An 18,474-nucleotide genomic window follows, 5' to 3' on the forward strand; every position below is an offset into this window, starting at 1 on the left:
GGTCCTGGGATCGAGCCCCGCATCAGGCTCCCTGCTCAACAGGAAGCCTGCTTCTCCCTCTCCCACTCCCCCTGCTTGTGTTCCCTCTCTCGCTGTGTCTCTGCCAAATAAATAAAATCTTAAAAAAAAAAAAGGGTGCTTTTTCTGAGCTGAAGAAATTGAATTAGGTTAGGAATGTTGTATTATATGTATCTCTCTCTTCCAGCAGCTTTGGGGATGATTATATGGAAAACATCTTAGAATAAAATAACGCTTGGGATGTCTACTTGTAGACTTCCACAAAGAAGCAGGAAACAGTAAGAAAACTTTTAGGTGTTTCATAGGAGACACATAAATTTTTAACTAGAAATAATTTTAAGTGCCAATTAATGCTAATAGATTGATTTGCCCTTCTTACCTAAAGATTAATCTAAGATAAGCTGTAGCTCTCTTTCTCTAAGCAGCAGCTCCAATAAGTTATAAAATTAATAACAGTTGCCTTAGAGGGCTTTAACTGCTCCATATTAACTTCTTGTAACCTTGTTATACATGAGATATGAAATCATCTAGCAGAGAAATTACTTCCTAAGCCATAAAATCAAGGCTATAACAATGTGCAAGAGCTGGATAAAATCATGTGCCTCTTGTCACAAGTGAGGAAGAAATGTCAACTATCGTTTATTTTAAAAAGCAGAACATATAAAAGTATAAACACTGACTACTGTCTAAATGTAACAACATATCAGGTTTCAACCTCCCGCCTTTTTAAAGATTTTATTTGTCGAGAGAGAGAGAGAGAGAGAGAGAGAGAGAGAGAGAGAGAGAGAGAGAGAGAGGGAGGGCATGTGCGCATGTGCAGAAGTAGGGGAAGTGGCAGGCAGGCAGAGGGAGAAGCAGGTTCCCCGCTGAGCAGGGAGCCTGACTCAGGGCTCAATCCCAAGACCCCAGGATCATGACCTGAGCTGAAGGCAGATGCTTTTTTTTTTTTTTTTTTTAAGATTTTATTTATTTATTTGAGAGAGAGAGAATGGGAGATAGAGAGCACGAGAGGGAAGAGGGTCAGAGGGAGAAGCAGACTCCCCGCCGAGCAGGGAGCCCAATGCGGGACTCAATCCCAGGACTCCAGGATCATGACCTGAGCCAAAGGCAGTCGCTTAACCAACTGAGCCACCCTGGTGTCCTTCTCCCGCCTTTAAAAAAAAAAAAATTCATTAACTGGTCTGTGGTATAGTATAAAGAACTCTGGTATATGAATCAGAAAAGGTGGATTCTAGTCCCTATTCTGATACCAACTAGCTCTGAGACATTAGGGAAGTTATTTCCCCTGAATCTCAGCTGCCTTATCTCTAACATCAAAGGTTTGAGTTCAATGGCACCTAATTGCATTCTAGCATATAGGCTTCTTAATTTTGAATGTAAATATAAAGTAGCTAAGAGGGACTAATAGAATGAATGTCTAAATAGAATGGAAACAAAATAATTTACTCCTTCCAAAATTTTCTTTGGATTTTTGGGTTTTCCTCTTATTAAATGTATCCAGAGTCTAACCTCTTTCATTTTTTTAAAGATTTTATTTATTTATTTGAGAGAATGAGAGAGAGAGAGAGCATGAGAGGGGGTTGGGTCAGAGGGAGAAGCCGACTCCCCGCTGAGCAGGGAGCCTGACTCAGGGCTCCATCCCAGGACCCCAGGATCATGGCCTGAGCTGAAGGCAGATGCTTAACTGACTGAGGCACCCAGGCGCTCCCAGAGTCTCTAACTTTTCCTTTCTCTGAAAGTTACCTTTTTCCTTGTTTACCTTCTACTTTTAACATTTTGTTCAAAGACTCCTTTTTAAAAGAAAAGAAATTTCAATTGCCTTCCTTGTTATGCCGACATTGAAAGTGGTCAAATATGCATATATGTAATTAAACATTAATTCTCAAAATAATAGGTTCTTCCACTAGCCAGTTCTGAGATACAAACTCTTAAGAATGTTTATTTGGTGGGTGCCTGGGTGGCTCAGTTGGTTAGGTGACTGCCTTCTGCTTGGGTCATGATCCTGGAGTCCCGGGATCAAGAGTCCCTGCTCAGCGGGGAGTCAGCTTTTCCCTCTGACCCTCCCGCCTCTCATACTCTTTCATTCTCATTTTCTCTCTCAAAAAAATAAACAAAATCTAAAAAAAAAAAAAAAAAATTTATTTGGTGAAGGAGTGAGATTTCAGTTAAATTAAGTCAGTGTTATCCTACCACTTATTTAGAAGTGGGGCAGATATAAATGTTTCAGCATAAAAGAAACAAAACAAAACCACATGACTTCAGAGTAGATCAGAGTACAATTTCAACTGTTCCTACAAATTATTTTGAAAAAGGTATTTGTATCAACCATGTGGAAAACAGAACCACAGAACTGCATGATAAGCAGCATATAAGTATATTCCTCTTATCTGTCAATCCCTTCTCCATATATAGAATATACAGGGTCTTTTTATAGGGATATGGGGGGATTATGGCATTTATGCAGTCTCAATATAAGTATTATACTCCTTAACAAGATCATTGTGTCTCTTTACATAGATTGTGTAACAAGTCAGTCAATTCTTACTTAATACGGCCTTCAGTCTGTCTACCAACAGTCTGGCCATCTCCACAAACTGCCATCTCCACCACTTCCATTTCCTCTGCTTGCCAGCTGCTTTTCCTTAGCTCTCCTCAGCAGTAAGGAAAAATGTGAAGAAATTACCACTACTCCTAGAAAAGGTGTAACAAACACTTGCCACTGTCACTTGTGCTTAATACCTTTCCTATCCCAATAAATCAACATTTCTGTCAATGTTTCTTCAAACATGAAAATTTTACCTTTTGCACACATTTTCTTGAGGACATAACACAAACTAGAATAATTATTTCAAAGAAAAAAGGTTTAAATGCCTAATTAAACAATAACATATTTAATAAATTAGGACTCAGTTTAAATTCTTCCAGACTTTGGAAAAATCACTTAAGTGCTCTGTTTCCTCATTTGAAAACACAAGGTAACTGGCCTCATAGTCATTCAAGTCTCTTTGAATTCTAAATTCATGTGCTCTTTTGTAAATTGGCAGTCAATATTTTAAATGTATTATGATAAGTGAATATGTATTATTAATAAATCAATGCTGTACAGGGTCTTTTCATCTTATAAATATTAAGCACTATATAAAGTGGGGTAGATTTTAAGCTTCAGAAATCAGACAAAAGTAGGTATCAATAATTAGAAAAAAACTTTGTGGACTTAGAACTTTAAACTAGGATCTTATTTCCAAAAGCAGGAGGGAAAACTCTCCAGGCTGGGACAGTAATAGTATAATACTAAAGCAAAGGGTGCATGGTAGAAAGAAAGGGAAAACACCGGGACAGGGAAAGATTAGACAAATGAAAAATTTAAAAACAAATCTCTGTTCAGCAATGTATAGAAACCACTGCAGTTCCTTACACATGTATTAGAATGATGCAGTCATTTAGGCAACTGCATAAAAGCCTATGTACTGATGGGAGCACAGTTAACTTGGTAACTACTGTACTGCTGAAGAATTTATTCAAATTTTAAGATTTCAAATTTAAGATTTTCAAAAACAAGTCTCAAACAGGCACAAATTTGAACCTACTACATGGAGACATGGAGGTACGTTAAACACACTATCAAGAAAGTAGAAAATCAACAAATGGTTATTATATTGCAAAATGTGTAAATCACATCCTTCAGTTTAATATCAACACTTGACTACATTTAAAAGTAATTGTTTCTCTACATCAATAACATATGTAACTTTCTACTCTGCAAAATAAAGATAACCGTGATTTATTGGATGTTTCAGTTAATAAAAATTTTGCCTTATATTTCCTTTTAAAAAGCCAAGTAGCAAAGAAACAAGTGAATATTGTAGACTTTTGCTTTCTTTTAGAGACAATTTCTAGACTAGGTTTGCAAAGTCTTTTAGTCAAAGCTAATAGAGAACAACATTTCTGAATCTTTATGCCAAGTGATGCAACTGGAGAAGAGTAGAACGGAGAGAAGGGGAACAGTGGCTTGCAAAAAACAGTGTGGGCAAATCTCTGATATCTGATTTGAGAAGAATCTGATAGCTAGCTTTTTGGTAGTCTACACATGTACTGTACCTCTGTTGTAAATACTTGTTTGGGATGAAGGCGAAAGCAAGCATTAAAGATGGATAGTCCGTTCATCCTTCCAAATGCCACTATCTGGGTTAGTAAATATCACCTTACATACTAGTGCTTCTAGTTATAATTTTATTTAAAATGAACTTTTATGCCCTTAAGTGCCTCAATTTTAATGTGAGAAAACTGAAATATGAGAGCTAGAGCTTTTCCAGCAAGTGTATTTTATTATACTGAATCCTCCCTCTCTTTTTATCTGCCCGGATGTTTCTGGGCATCATATCCTATGTTCACATTACATTTCTTTACACAACTAGATATAGTTCTCTTCCTCTTCTTGCTCCTACAGAAAGAGAAATCTGATTGTACCTTCTATTATCAAGAATATAAAAATAGTTTCTAAATATGACATTTCTAAAGAAAAAAGGAAACTTGTGGAAGCATTACTAAATACAAGTCAAAACAGTATCAAATAGCAGGAAGTTTACATTGACCTCAATATCTTAAAGTATAAATACAAGAGTTCATTTGAGAAGTCATTTAATTTCTATCATCCTTAATTATAGGTAAAAATACATACAATTCTCTTGATTTACTTAAGTTACTTTTCTATGCTTTTATTGTAGTTCCCAGCTTTTACAAATGAAAGGAATAACCAGGATTGTGTAGAGTAAGACAACAGAAGGAACTCAAAACGTGTGAACAAACAAATGGAAAACAGCTGAGGTTAAGTATGAATTTCTCCCATTCATAATGTTCTACACAGCTTACTAGGTGATAACCTGCTCAAAAACTCCTCTATGGCTTCCCTCGGTACTTGTAATAATCTAACTTCTCCACAAGTCCTTAAAGGCCTTGCAGGATCAGGCCTTTGCTTTCCTTTCCAAATTTACCTTGATACGCTCTCCTTTCATCACTTATGGTTGTGGTCTCCCTCCCTATCTCCCATTTCCTTGAAAGCATGAAATTGTTTTCCACTTCAGGGTTTGCACACTCTCTACTGACTTCTCATTATTCCAATCTCAAATGCCCCCTTTTCAGAGAGATCTATGAACCTCAAATCAAAATTAGATTATTCTTTTTTTTTTTTAAAGACTTTCTTTATTGGAGGGGCACCTGGGTGGCTCAGGTCATGATCCCCAGGGTCCTGGGATCGAGCCCCGCATCGGGCTCCCTGCTCCGCGGGAAGCCGGCTTCTCCCTCTCCTACTCCTCCTGCTGTGTTCTCTCTCTGTCAAATAAATAAATAAAATCTTAAAAAAAAAATATTTGAGAGAGAGAGTAACAGAACACAAGCAGGGAGAGTGGCAGAGGGAGAAGGAGCAGGGAGCCCCAAAGGGGGCTTGATCCCAGGACCCCAGGATCATGACCCGAGCCGAAGGCAGACGACACTTAACCAACTGAGCCACCCAGGCACGCCTAAATTAGGTTATTTTTTACAGCTTCCAGTTCTTTTCCTTTACAGTTGAAAATTGTGATCCTTGCCACATACCTGTGAGCTTACTTGATAAATACCTATTATCTTTACTACCTATTGTCTTTACTATGCGGTCATTAACCATGTGTTTTCTTTAACACTACAGAGGAAGTACCTGATTAATAACAATCTAAGTGAAAGAGATTAAAGAAAATAAGAACTTACAGTTATACCTAAAGAACTGACAGAATATAAACTGAAATAATGCTAAATATAATCAAAATAGATTTTGTTTTGGGATGCCTGGGTGGCTCATTCGGCTAAGCGTCTGCCTTTGGCTCAGGTCACGATGGCAGGGTCTCTGGATCAAGTCCGGCATTGGGCTCCTTGCTCAGAGGGGAGTGTGTTTCTCCCTCTGCCCGCCATTCCCCCTGCTTGTGCTCACTCACTCTCTCTGACAAATAAATACAATTAAAAAAAAGAAAAAAGATTTTGTTGTTTTGAACCAAGATTCACAACACTAATGTTCAATTTATGGCTTGGATCTTTTTGGAAACCATAATTACAAATTATATTTCTATTTACACTGCATTCTATGCATTAAAAAAACACCTTCTGAGAGATTTAAAATCCTTAAGAGAGGCAGTTAAATAAACAGACCATTAAGTTGAGTATAATTACCACATGTACAAATTAGTAATTAAAGATGTTTTACCTGGTTAATGCCCATTAACTGCAAAATAGCAAATCAATTTCCTGATCATAAAGCAGTAACACTATATTTTTATTTGTCAAGTTATATCATGAGCGTCCTTTGACAAGGTTGGAACATTCCTTATTTAAAGGGTTATTTGATGGTTGGCCAAAAAGAAAAAAAGTTAAATGTTTCCCAACTGAATAATTTGGGAGGCCATTTTAAAGAGCCTAGTACTCATGAATTATTTTGAAGAGGTAATTTTTCCTACAGGAAAAAACTGAACGTTCTTTTATGTTTGACTGAGGGCTTCTTTTGGGATAAAATGTGTGCCAATGAGAAGGATCTACATCTTGAAGCATTCATTTTTAAGTGGTTCAGGCGTTTAAAGATTTATTTATTTATTAAGAGCGAAAGAGAGGAGGGAGGAAGGGCAGAGGAGGAGAAACTCAAGCAGACTCCCGGCAGAGCACAGCCCAGGACCCTGTGAAAATGGTTCAGGCATTAAAATAAATGATTTGCTCCTGTAATCCCCAGGTGCAGCATAGTGCAAAGGTAGCAATCAAATGCCCTAACAGCACTTTAAAAGAAGCAAATTTGTCTTTGAAGGTGACTTGCTTTGCCATCTAGTTAGGGTAGTCAACTGCAGCTGCAAAGACCTCAGGTGGTGGAGCCGATCCTCACTCAAAAGTAAAATTATCCAGTGACTGGAATACTCACATGCTAAGAAGTTCTTCCCTTTTCCACCTTTAGCATCAACATCAGGGAATATCAGCAAATGTCTTTTTTGCTGTCTATCAGCTAACCATCTCCATACCTTCAGAACTTAGGAGAGGAGAATGTTGGCAATAATGGCGGCTATAAGTCTCTGAACTTTGATTTTTTTTCTGTATTACTCTCATCGCTTTCCAGTGCCATCATAGTAAGAAGCACAACTTCAGACTTAAAAGAACACGGAGCCGAGCTCTGTTTTTCACGTTAGTAGGAACCCTAAAAAACGAGTTACACGAGGGCGCCTGGGTGGCGCAGTCGGTTAAGCCATCTGCCTTTAGCTCAGGTCAGGATCCCAGGGTTCTGGGATTGAGCCCGGCATAGCACAGGGCTCCCTGCTCAGCGGGGAGCCTGTTTAGCCCTCTCCCTCTGCCTGCCCCTCCTCTTGCTTGTGCTGTCTCTAGCAAATAAATAAAATCTTAAAAAAAAATTACACATGTGATTAAAGATGTGCTGTTATAGCTGATTAGGCAATACTTACATTTCTATAAGCAAATAAGTTTATGCACACAGAATATTCCCAAAAAGGGACAAGGTAAGGTAGTAAGCAATGGTATAATGTTAGAGCAATTTGATCTCCTATTTCTAAAAAGAAGTGGGGGCATGTGGCTGGCTCAATTGGTGCAACATGCAACTCTTTATCTCAGGGTTGTAAATTCAAGCCCCACATTGGGTGTAGACATTACTTAAAAATAAAAAAAAAATAATAAACACATTTGGATTTACAATGGCTTTCAAAACCCCACAAGTAGCTAATAAGTTAACAAAAGGAAATAGTTCAGGAATTAATGCTATACATTTCTCAGAGTTGCTTCAGTTTATCAGCCATTTTATTAATTTCTTAGAGGTTTGGTTATGAGAACCCTCAGAAATCAATTTGCAGCAAAACAAAATATGAAAGAGTTTCTAGCAAGGGGGGAAATACACTATTTAGTTTTTTTGAACATAAATGTTTAGCTGTAACAGCTGAAGTAACAGTGTACTATATTTTTGTGTATAAAATTCTCATTTCAAGAGTCCTTTGGAATGCATGGTTTGAGGACTGGTACTGGTTGTTGATAAAGTTATTCTTTGGGAAAATGAGAAAAGCTACAGACAAGAGTAGTGGGCTTAATGATTTCAAAGGTTTGCCTTCTACTTGTTTGGACATTATGTCCTTCTATTTTTTTCTTTTTGTGAAAAAGAAAACATGTAAAAAATTTAAAAAATTGTAATAGGCACTAAGTTTAAAAATATGTTTTGAAGTGATTTCACTGGGCAAAACTTAAATTAGAAGCCTCTTACTGTTTTTCCCTTTTTGGGGGAATTTGGCCCTTAAAAAAAAAGTTTTAGTACTAAGCTCTGGAACTAGACATAAATGCAATCAAATCATAGCTGAATTACCTTCTAGATGCATGGCTTTAGACAACTTACTTCTCTGAGCCTCAATTTTTCATATCTGTAAACTTTGCAGAGTTGCTAGGAACATTAAATGAGGCAACATCTAAATTCCTGGCATACTAGGTTCAGAAAAAGATGTTATTTTACTTGGGAACAGGCAGGCACATATCTGATAATCTCTTTCTGAACCCTGGAAATCAATTCATCGAATCCTGATTGCCTTTTCACTCCTTTAAGGGAGGTCTCCCTCCCTCATGACCAATCCCTCCAACACATATTCTAGCTTGTTCCAATGCCTCTAGCATCTTCAAAGGCCCTGCCTAATCAATTACCCTGTTTCCCATATCCTTACAGCCTCTCCTGCTCTCCTGGCTCATATTTTCTGTTTATAAACATATTCAAGACTCTCCTCTTTTAAAAAAAGTGAGTGTATTTATATCTAGATTCTAATTACCATCTCTGAGTGTCCTTTAGAAACAAACTTTTTTATTCTCACTCCCCACTCTTCCACAAGAGGTCCCAAATGAATTGTGATCTAACATTTATCATAAAACTGTTGACCCATTTAAGATTACCAATAACCTCTTAAAATTTCAAAGTGCAGGAGCACCTGGGTGGCTCAGTAGGTTAAATGTCTGCTTTCAGCTCAGGTCATGATCCCAGAATCCTGGGATCGAGCCCCGAGTCGGGCTCCCTGCTCAGCTGATGGTCTGCTTCTCCCTCTCCTTCTGCCCCTCACCCTACTCAGGCATGTGCTCTTGAGCACTCTGTCTCTCCCTAACAGATAAATAAAATCTTAAAAAAAATTTTTTTTCCAAAGTGCACTGGGTACTTAGTCTTCTATTTACACAATCACTTTGTGGCATTAAACACCACTGTCCTTTCTTTCCTTCTTGAAACTAATTTCCAATCTTGGTTTTTCTGGTGACCTCTTCAAAGGTTTTATTATTACTTTTACAAACTGACCTTTTGTCTTCCTCTTTTGTTTAACTCACCTAAACCCATGGATTTAACTACTACTTCCGTCTTTTGTTTTCCAGTCTTTTGATCTCAACTGTACCCATAGCTTTAACTACCTCTTACATACTAACAAGGCCTAAATCTAAAAACTTAAATCTCTAGCACAGACTTCTCCCTTAAGCTACAGACCCTATCTCCATCTGTATTCCCACTCTCCTCCCTTTTCCTCTTTATTCCTCTCAATCAAGGCCTCCTACGTAGCTCTCTCCACACCCTCAGCCACATCTTTGCTCAACCACTTTTTATTTAACATTATAAATCACTCATTAATACCTATCACTCTTCTAATCCACACTCTACACTGCTGCCAGGTGATGTCACTTTCCCATTTAAATCTTTCAATGGACCTTACCGTCCCCTTGAATAAATTACTTTAGTATGTCATACATGATCCCCTCACCCTCTGCTTCCCAGTCTCTAGCCTTATTGATTCATTCTACTGAACATACTGTTCTTCAGTGAGAGACCTATTCTTTCTTCCCTCTATGCCTTTGTGCATACTGTTCCTTCTCCATTGGTTAAATCCCCTCCCCAACTCAATCACTTCCTCTACAAATAAATTAAACAACTTTTACTGTTTTTTTAAGCACTTTATTTTTTATTTCTTTCTGTATGGGGGGGAAAAAATCTCCCCTGAAGAATGCTCATGCTGACAGATTTAATCTCTTCAATGAAACTTTTTTTTAAATATCAAATCATGAAGCAAAATGTCTTTATGAATTCTAACAAAAAAATTGAAAACAATTACCCTACAGGATTTACCTGAATGTCCTTAATGTATAATTTTAAAAAGTTCCCCTCACTCTTACTAACTTTACTGCCCTAAATCTTTATTAATACAAGTGTCGTTAAGGTCTTTTAAAAAGCTTTGAACAAAATGTAACCCAGTGTTTCAGTTATGAGCTTGCCAAAACCAGTTACCGAATAGCATTATTTTCTTGGTAATAACTGATGTGCAAAGAATAATTTTTACTGGGGCACCTGGGTGGCTCAGTTGTTAAGAGCCTGACTTCGGCTCAGGTCATGATCCCAGGGTCCTGGGACTGAACCCTGCATCGGGCTCCCTGCTCCGCGGGAAGCCTTCTTCTCCCTCTCCCACTCCCCCCTGCTTGTGTTCCTGCTCTATATCTCTCTCTGTCAAATAAATAAAATCTTTAAAAAAAAAAAAAGAATAATTTTTACTTTTGGGGTTGGGATTGGCTAAGCTAGAAAGTAAAAAATTAAAATATCTAGGTCAGAGTTGGTAGATGGCATGTTTGGGAAAAGTTTATTAGAGGGATTATTTCAACTGATTTTTATTTATTTTTTTAAAGATTTTATTTATTTGAGGGAGAGACAGAGATAGGGACAGAGAGTACAAGCTGGGAGGAGAGGGAGAAGCAGGCTCCCCGCTGGGCAGGGAGCCCGATGCGGGACTCTATCCCAGGACCCTGGGACCATGACCTGAGCCAAAGGCAGCTGCTTAACCGACTGAGCCACCCAGGGGCCGCCCCTCAATTGATTTTAACTTTAAAAACACATTTAAGAACAATCTAAATTCAGAAGCCAAACAAGTTTACTGCAATTGATAAAATGATAATGTCTTCTATTTTTGTTCCTGGAGGCACTCTTGCTCTACTTTGGGTTTGTTGAGGTTATAACGCAGATTTGCTTAAACCAAGTTAATGAGGTTATTTAAACCCTCTTTTTTCTTTATCCTGACCTACACTAAGCATATGCTTATTTTCTTAACCCTATTCTTTTAATGTGACTACATCTTAAAAATAAATGTTTAATAATCCAAGACAACCATAATGTTTGAATTTCTTCAGCAGTATGTATTTTTAAAAGTGAAAACCTTTAACACTATTGCCAATTCTAATACTACCTCCTTAGATACTATGAGAAGCTTCATGGGGGAAAATGGAAAATAAAGTCATAACTAAAATATTATTTGTGTCATAATGATTTCTGAAAGGCCACACAATCTAACAATACAACCTAAGCTACATGTCTTTGCTTTTATACTTTAGAAAGTAAATTTTAGCAGTATTGCAGAAAGGGAAAAAAAGGAGCACAGGGAAAAATATAACCAAATGTAATCAGATTTCATCCAAATTCTCCTTGACTTTCTGTGTCACTTTATACCATTTAGCAGCTTCAATTCATTCCAAGTGCAAGATGATACATATCCACTGCCTCCATCAGAAAGATGGTGTGTGGTCATCAATGAGGTAATGCCTGTAATATATTTTGAAGCTCTAGCACAAAGACACCTTAAATACAAAACACTTTCTCAACAAATCTGAGGATTTTCACATAAAAAAGGGGTTAAAGATAGTTTACAAATGAATCTGTTAATAAACTATAACACTGACTGGTTCTTTTCCTTAGTATTTCAGAAGAGGTCGGATAAAACTTATCAACTGGTGACACAGATAATTACACTGTGATAAACGCTATGAAAATACAGAGTGCCACATGAGAACTAGGTGGGGGTAGGAGGTGTTTTCACTTGTTATCTCCTTTAATCTTAATAATACTTTTCTCAGGTTACCATCCTTTAATACTTGGGGAAATCAAGGCTTCAGGTTTAACTCAGTTAATTTGTCCAAGTTCACACAACTTATTAAATGAGAGCAAAGGATACACGTTTAACTTAAAGACTATGTCAACTCTTTCAAGATTTTGCTAATATCTGCATGGCTAGATATTTGATGCTCGTTCTCCCCTTCTCAGTGACGTTTACCTTAACCACACTATCTGATAGGTCAAACTTCCTCCTTTGATTCCCTCCTGCCCATCACCACTTTTTCTTTAGAAGTATTGATCACTTTCTAAATATTAGATATTTTTAAAATTTTGCATATTGTCTGTGGTCCTCTGCTAGGTGGCAAGCTCTAGGAAGCTAAGGATCTTTGCTTGTTTACAGATGTACCCCCCCAAAAATCTAAAATAGTAACTGACACCCAGTCAACATTGACCCAGTTTTCCCTTACCACTTTTCACCTTTAACTGTATGTGTAAAGAACTTGCGTAACCATTCTGCCTTTTAATTCTAGGGAAAACAAAACAATCTATTTCTGAGACAAATTAACATCAAAGTAATATCTGAATTTAGTCTAAAATTCTGTTTAAAAATTAGGGTAATAACCATTAAAAAATTCTAGCCAGAACAAAAAATGATGAAGACACATGTTAAACTGAAATGTGAAGAATGCAAATGACAAAAAGATCAATACTTAAAAGAGTGCCTGCTCACTTTCTGTGATGCTTTAGAGGCTGAATTTATGGCACAGAATGCCATAATGGGAATTAAAGTACCCTAAAGTAGTGGTTCCCAAAACTTAGGAATTTCAAAAATCAGTTATATTTTAAAAAGATGGAGTGACAGAGTTGCCAAATTTTAATTTTGCCATAAAGGAATATTAAAAACTAAATACAATCTACTATCACTAATTCCATCAGAACACATCAACAAAAAAACAATTTCACTATGAAGGGTAATGATTTTATTGAATAAATTTAGATTCACATATACCTCGTTATATTTAAGACCTAAATATAAAAAAGCAATACTTTAAAAATCATAAAATACAGACTAGGAGCACCTAGCTAGCTCAGTCAGTAGAGCATGCGACTCTTGGTCTTGGGGTTATGAGTTCAAGCCCCACCTGGGTGTAGAGATTACTTAAATCTTAAAAAAAAAGAAAGAAAGAAAGAAAAAATATATTTGACTTTAAAACTAAGAACTTTAAGTCATAAAAAAACACCATATTTAAAGTGAAAAGCCATGCTAAAGACTAGAAGGTATTTGTAAAGGCTACCAAGCCTTGTTATCCAGAATACATAAAAAGCATTTAGAAATCAGTAAGATAAACAATCCCATTAAAAAAACCCAACAACAAATAAGCAATTCACAGAAAAGGAACATGAATGCCCAGAAATATAAATGAAAGTGTTCTCAATTATAAGACTAACTGGGGACATGCAAATGAAAATTCCAATGAGGTACCACACTTCACATACTCCTCAACATGGCAAACCTTAAGAAGTCTAATAAAGTATTTGAAAGGTGTGAAAATAGATCCCCTCAACCATTACTGAAACACGTGAGAGTAAATAAGGTCAGATATTTATAAACAGGACTTAACACAAAGTATATTTGTATTGCTTTTTTTTTTTTTTAAGATTTCGTTTTTATTCATTTGAGAGAGACACAGAGCACAAGTAGGGGGAGAGGCAGAGGGAGAGGGAGAAGCAGACTCCCTGCTGAGCAGGGAGCAGGATGAGGGACTCAATCCCCACCAGAGCTGAAGGCAGACGCTTAACCGACTGAGCCACCTAGGCACCCTGTATTGCTTTAATATAGATGAAGATTTTAAAGAACGCAACCACTGTGTAAGAGAGAAGACTGCATTTTTTTTTTTTTGGTCCAAACTTTACTGAAAATAGTTCTTTATTTCAGAAACTCATTCATCAACAACAGTGCCACCATCGGTATTTGAACAGCCAATTCAACACATCTGTTTTAATTTGCATCAGTAGGGGCGCCTGAGGGCTTAGTCCGGTAAGCGTCTGTCTTTGGCTTAGGTCATGATCTCGGGGTCCTGGGATCTAGCCTGCTCAGCAAGAAGTCGGCTTCTCCCTCTCCATCTGCACAACTCCCCCCAACTTGTGCGCGCGCACTCTTGCACTCTCTCATATGAATAAATAAAATCTTAAATAATAATTTGCATCAGTAGCTTACCCTATTCATGATGATACTAAACACTGGTGCAAAGTATTTGACTTCTGTTTCTTCCAGCAGTGCTTCCTGGATTTTAATGTGCACACAATTCACCTGGGAGTCTTCTTAAAATTCAGCATGAGTCAGTAGGGCAGGTCCTGAGGTTCTGATTTCTAACAAGCTCCCTGAATTCTGATTTTACTAGTCTACTATCACACTTGGTAGCAAGATTAGAGTGTGGTTTGGTCTGAGCATCTACACAGTGAAATACATTACTCTTAGTTCTTATATTTTAGTAGGAGCATTACTTTAAAATACAATGTAAATTTAAGTTTTAATTTTATTATAAGTTTGTAAGTTCATTAAGTTTCAAATGAGCTGATTATTTCGAATTTCATTTTAGGGCAGAATTGGAAAAGTTATAAAATATTTCTATAAAAAATGGGATATAGGCTCAAGAACCACTGCCCTAGAGGAAGTCTTGCACATGTACCTAAGTAAACATATACAAGAATATTCCCCACAGTGCTTAATAAGCAATTGGAAAAAAACCAAAATGATCAACAGAAATCTGATAGTCACATAATGGAACACATACCATTATCACAGTAAAAATAAACTAGAATTACCTGAATAAACATAGATAAATCTTGGCAAATAGACTTTAGAAAGCAGGCTACAGATACAAACATATTTAAATAGTCTTAAAATAATCAAAGAAAAACTATATAATGTTCAAAGACATAAAGGCATGTAGTTATGTATAAACACATGGATAGGAAGGATGCAGTCTATTTTTTTGGTTAGTGGCTGGGAGTAGGGGAAAGAGGAAATAGGATTTAAGAGGAGTTTTCGAAGTACAAAGGAAGCTTCATTTTGTTTTGTAGTTTTATTTCTTCAATTGAGTAATGGGTGCATGAATATTCATTATATTGTATGTTGCCAATACTTATATTGCTGTATTCTCATTTCATCTGAATTAGAAAAACTATTGGGTCCAAACAACTGTTTGGAAAACACTGCTCCAAAGCAAAGGATTCAGGACTAGAAGTCAGAAAACCCAGGTTCTACTTCTTACAAATTATGTAGCTTTAGGCAATTCAAAGAATTAACTTCTCTGGGCTTTATCTCTAAAAATGTCATAAAACATCACTTTTCCTCCCCAACTCACAAGGCTAGGGTTGAGAGGCATAATATAGAGCAATACATATATGAGAATTTTTTAACAGGGTAGGAAAGGGAGAAGTAAGTTTTGAGAATTAAGAACAAAACCGTGGATATACTAGAAATAAAATCTACCACTAAATAAACCAACCAAGCCAATTCGTCACTATTTTCTCACCATCACTGATTCTAAGGATATTTACACCAATCTTAACATGGGAGGGAATTTTGAGTTATCAATTCTTAGATGACGGCACATAGGACAGGCATTCTCCCTATTATAACTGCATTTCCTTAAGGCTAATTCTTCAAGGAATTGAAATTCATAATACCAAAATGAGAGATTTGCATCCAAAAGTACTCTTATTAATAAACTAAATCAATGTCACATAAAGTAACTGCTGGTTCTCACTGCCCTTTCTATAAAATGTGTAGGTAACACATTTTATGGGCCCTATATTACAGATGGAGAAACGGACTCAGATTGCTTGAGTTTGTAGACCAATTCAGCGACAGAACTCGGACACTAATTGCCTAGTTCTTCTGTGCTCATTAAGTTATCAAAGACTTTATTTTGCCATGATGTTTTGATAATTTTGCGACAGGAAACAAATTCTTCGTCAGATATCATTTCATACATATTTCAAAATGGGCAAAGATACTCAAGGAAACAAGCCACTTACCAGCTACAGTCCTGCACAGCATGGGACAAAATTAAAACTGACTAGCCTGCTAAAAATCTAATCCTATCCTTCCCAATTAACCTTATTAATACCAGAGCAGGAGAAAAGGGAGGTCAAAATATGGGTGAGGGTGCTATTCCATTTGCTCACGGACCTCAAATAATACAGCAATTACTGCCCAACAGGCATTTTATTTCTTTTATTAAGTTGAAACATGGCTATCTCCCCTGTTCTTTAAGCCACCACCTCTACTCTAACGAAAATTAACCAACAAAAGTTTGGCAGTCCCTGGTAAGAACACTGGTAATTATGATTATTAAAATCTTGGTTACGATCAGAGACTAGATATGTTACACAAATGAGTTTATGCCATCAAAGTATGAAGAGACAAGCTATGGAGAAAAGTTCATTTTATTGTAAGTTTTCCTGTTAATGTAAACAGATACACGCTATTACAACATGTACCTGACTTTTTACTCAGGCTCATTAGGCAGTTCCAAATGCTGACACAAGATCTCCAAAATTCTTTTTATGTATTGGAGCCTTAAAAAAAAAAAAAAAATCAATGAATCATCTTGCGGATGAGGTATTATATGCATATATATTACGAAATATATTAAGCAGAAAACACCTTTCCATAAACAGCCAAAATTTAAAGGTCACCCTCTCTGTATTCCGTTATTCATCTTTTTGCTTATCAAGCCCACCTCACGTAGACTTCTACCAAAGCATCGTTTAAGAAAAAAAAAAAAAGAACAAACCAAAAACTGTCTCTGGCATTGGCAGAAATCTCCCCAAGGATCAAAGCCGTTAACTTTTTTTTTTTTTTTTAGCAAAAAGCCGGGGTTGAACTCACTTTTCTTTGGCGGGGGGCGGGGGGGGGGGCTTCACAACGATACACTCAAACTCGCCAGAACTTTCGTTTCAGGGTTAAGAAAAAATTCCAAACAAAACCTCTCATTTTCCAACTCAAAAGCAGTTACCGAGGAGCCCAATCTAGGGTTCGGAAACAGGTTAAGATTCAAGTCGAGCCACCCAGAGAAAAAGAACCCTAAGACGGCCCTCCGGGAACACCAATCATCGAGAACGGGGCCGACTCGATCTCAGGTCGAGGCTGGCACACGCGAGGACATTCAGGAGAAAGCTCTCGGGCATCGCCAACCTCACAGGGAGCTAGGGACGAGAATGAAGCTGACCCCATCTTTCTGTCCACGGGGAGAAAAGCAAAACAAGTGAAACGAGACCCTTCTGCGCCAGGAGGACCTAAGACCTTTCTCAGTCCGGCTTTCCATCGCTCTCCCGCCCCCAGACTCCCGTAACCCTTGCTCGCAGGGACTCTCCTACCTCTCCCCTTCACGGAACTACCAGGGAAGCCAAAACCAGACCCGATCCGAAGCGGCTTCCCCGCCTTTCGCCGCCGCCGAGAGGGATCCCGGTCGCCAACAACAAAGACGCCTCCCGTTCCCCTCCCCCTTCCCGGCCCGGGTTCGTCCCTCCCGCGCTGCGGCTCCGGGCCTAGCGCCCCCTCCCCGAGCCCGGCCGCAGCGCCCGGCCCGCCGCGGCCCCACGCACCTGCACCTCACGGGCCGCGGCCAAGGTGTCGGGAAGAAAGGGCCGGGAGAGAGCCTCTGCCGACGCGCTGTCCTCCACAAGGTGCGACCCACGTTGCTGCTGCTGCCGCCGCCGCCGCCGCCGGACTCTGCCGGCCTGCGGGCGGGCGCGGCCGAGGAGGGGGGACGAGGGCTGCAGCCCCCGGCGCCGGGACGAGGAAGGACGGCGGCGCCCGGGGGGGCCGGCTCGCGCTCTCGAGTCTCGCTTCGCGCCGGCCCCGGTCCTCCACACGGGCTCGCGTTCTGCTGACTAACGGCCCCGGCGCGAGGCTCTGGAGCGGCCGCCGCCGTCGGCTGCTCTCGGGCCTCACGTCCCGCGCGGCCGTGGTCACAGCCGCCGCCGCCGCCACCTCCCTTTCTGGCACTGCAGACACCACCCAGACCCAGCCAGGTCTTTCTTCTCTTTAACCTTCCTTTCTTTGCTCCTCCTCAGCCTGCCACCGCGGGACTAGCTCTGGTGGCGGGAGGAAAGCTGGAAGGAAACCGAGGGGGCGAGCAAAATCCTCGCTAAGGCAGGAGTTGGTCACTGACTGGAGGAAGATGCCAAGCTGACCCGGGCTCCAGCCAGCGAGCGGGCCGGGGGAGGGACGCAGCGCAACTTAGCCGGACTTCAACCAATCACAAGCCGCCCAGCGGAGTCGGGCGCCTGGAGAGGCTGAGCTGAGTCGGCAGGAGGCGGGGATTGCGGAAAAGAAGAACCAATCAAAGCAAAGGTTCCCCGCCTCTCCGCCTTGATGGACTGCCACGTTCGGACCAATGGGGGAATTCTCGTTTCGAAGGAAGCGGGATTTAGACGCCGGGACTGAGAGAGAGGTTGCGCGGAGGGGGATGGGTCGAGACTGGGCCGCGTGGAAGAACCTTGAGGGTTTTCACGGGCCAGAGGGAGTCCTTTGACCTCCTCGATGGGTCACG

The 18,474-nt window shown here is 39.3% G+C and overlaps 1 protein-coding gene across 2 annotated transcripts in view; it reads right to left on the reverse strand.

Annotated features, from left to right (window-relative positions):
* Positions 1-17,606, reverse strand: part of ABHD17B (abhydrolase domain containing 17B, depalmitoylase) — a 48,908-nt gene extending 31,302 nt beyond the window's left edge. Inside the window, exon 1 of one of the 2 annotated variants that reach the window (XM_028089096.2) lies at positions 17,525-17,606. The gene's annotated coding sequence lies outside the window, so the exon portion shown is untranslated. Of the gene's footprint in view, positions 1-16,417; positions 16,498-17,524 lie in introns of those variants that run through there. The other variant, XM_028089095.2, reaches the window with a different exon arrangement.
* Positions 17,607-18,474: the final 868 nt, after the last annotated feature.

Source organism: Eumetopias jubatus, unplaced genomic scaffold (genome assembly GCF_037043125.1).
Source record: "Eumetopias jubatus isolate StellerSeaLion01/CBP00866 unplaced genomic scaffold, mEumJub1_p1.0 scaffold_15, whole genome shotgun sequence".
Lineage (NCBI taxonomy): Eukaryota > Metazoa > Chordata > Mammalia > Carnivora > Otariidae > Eumetopias > Eumetopias jubatus.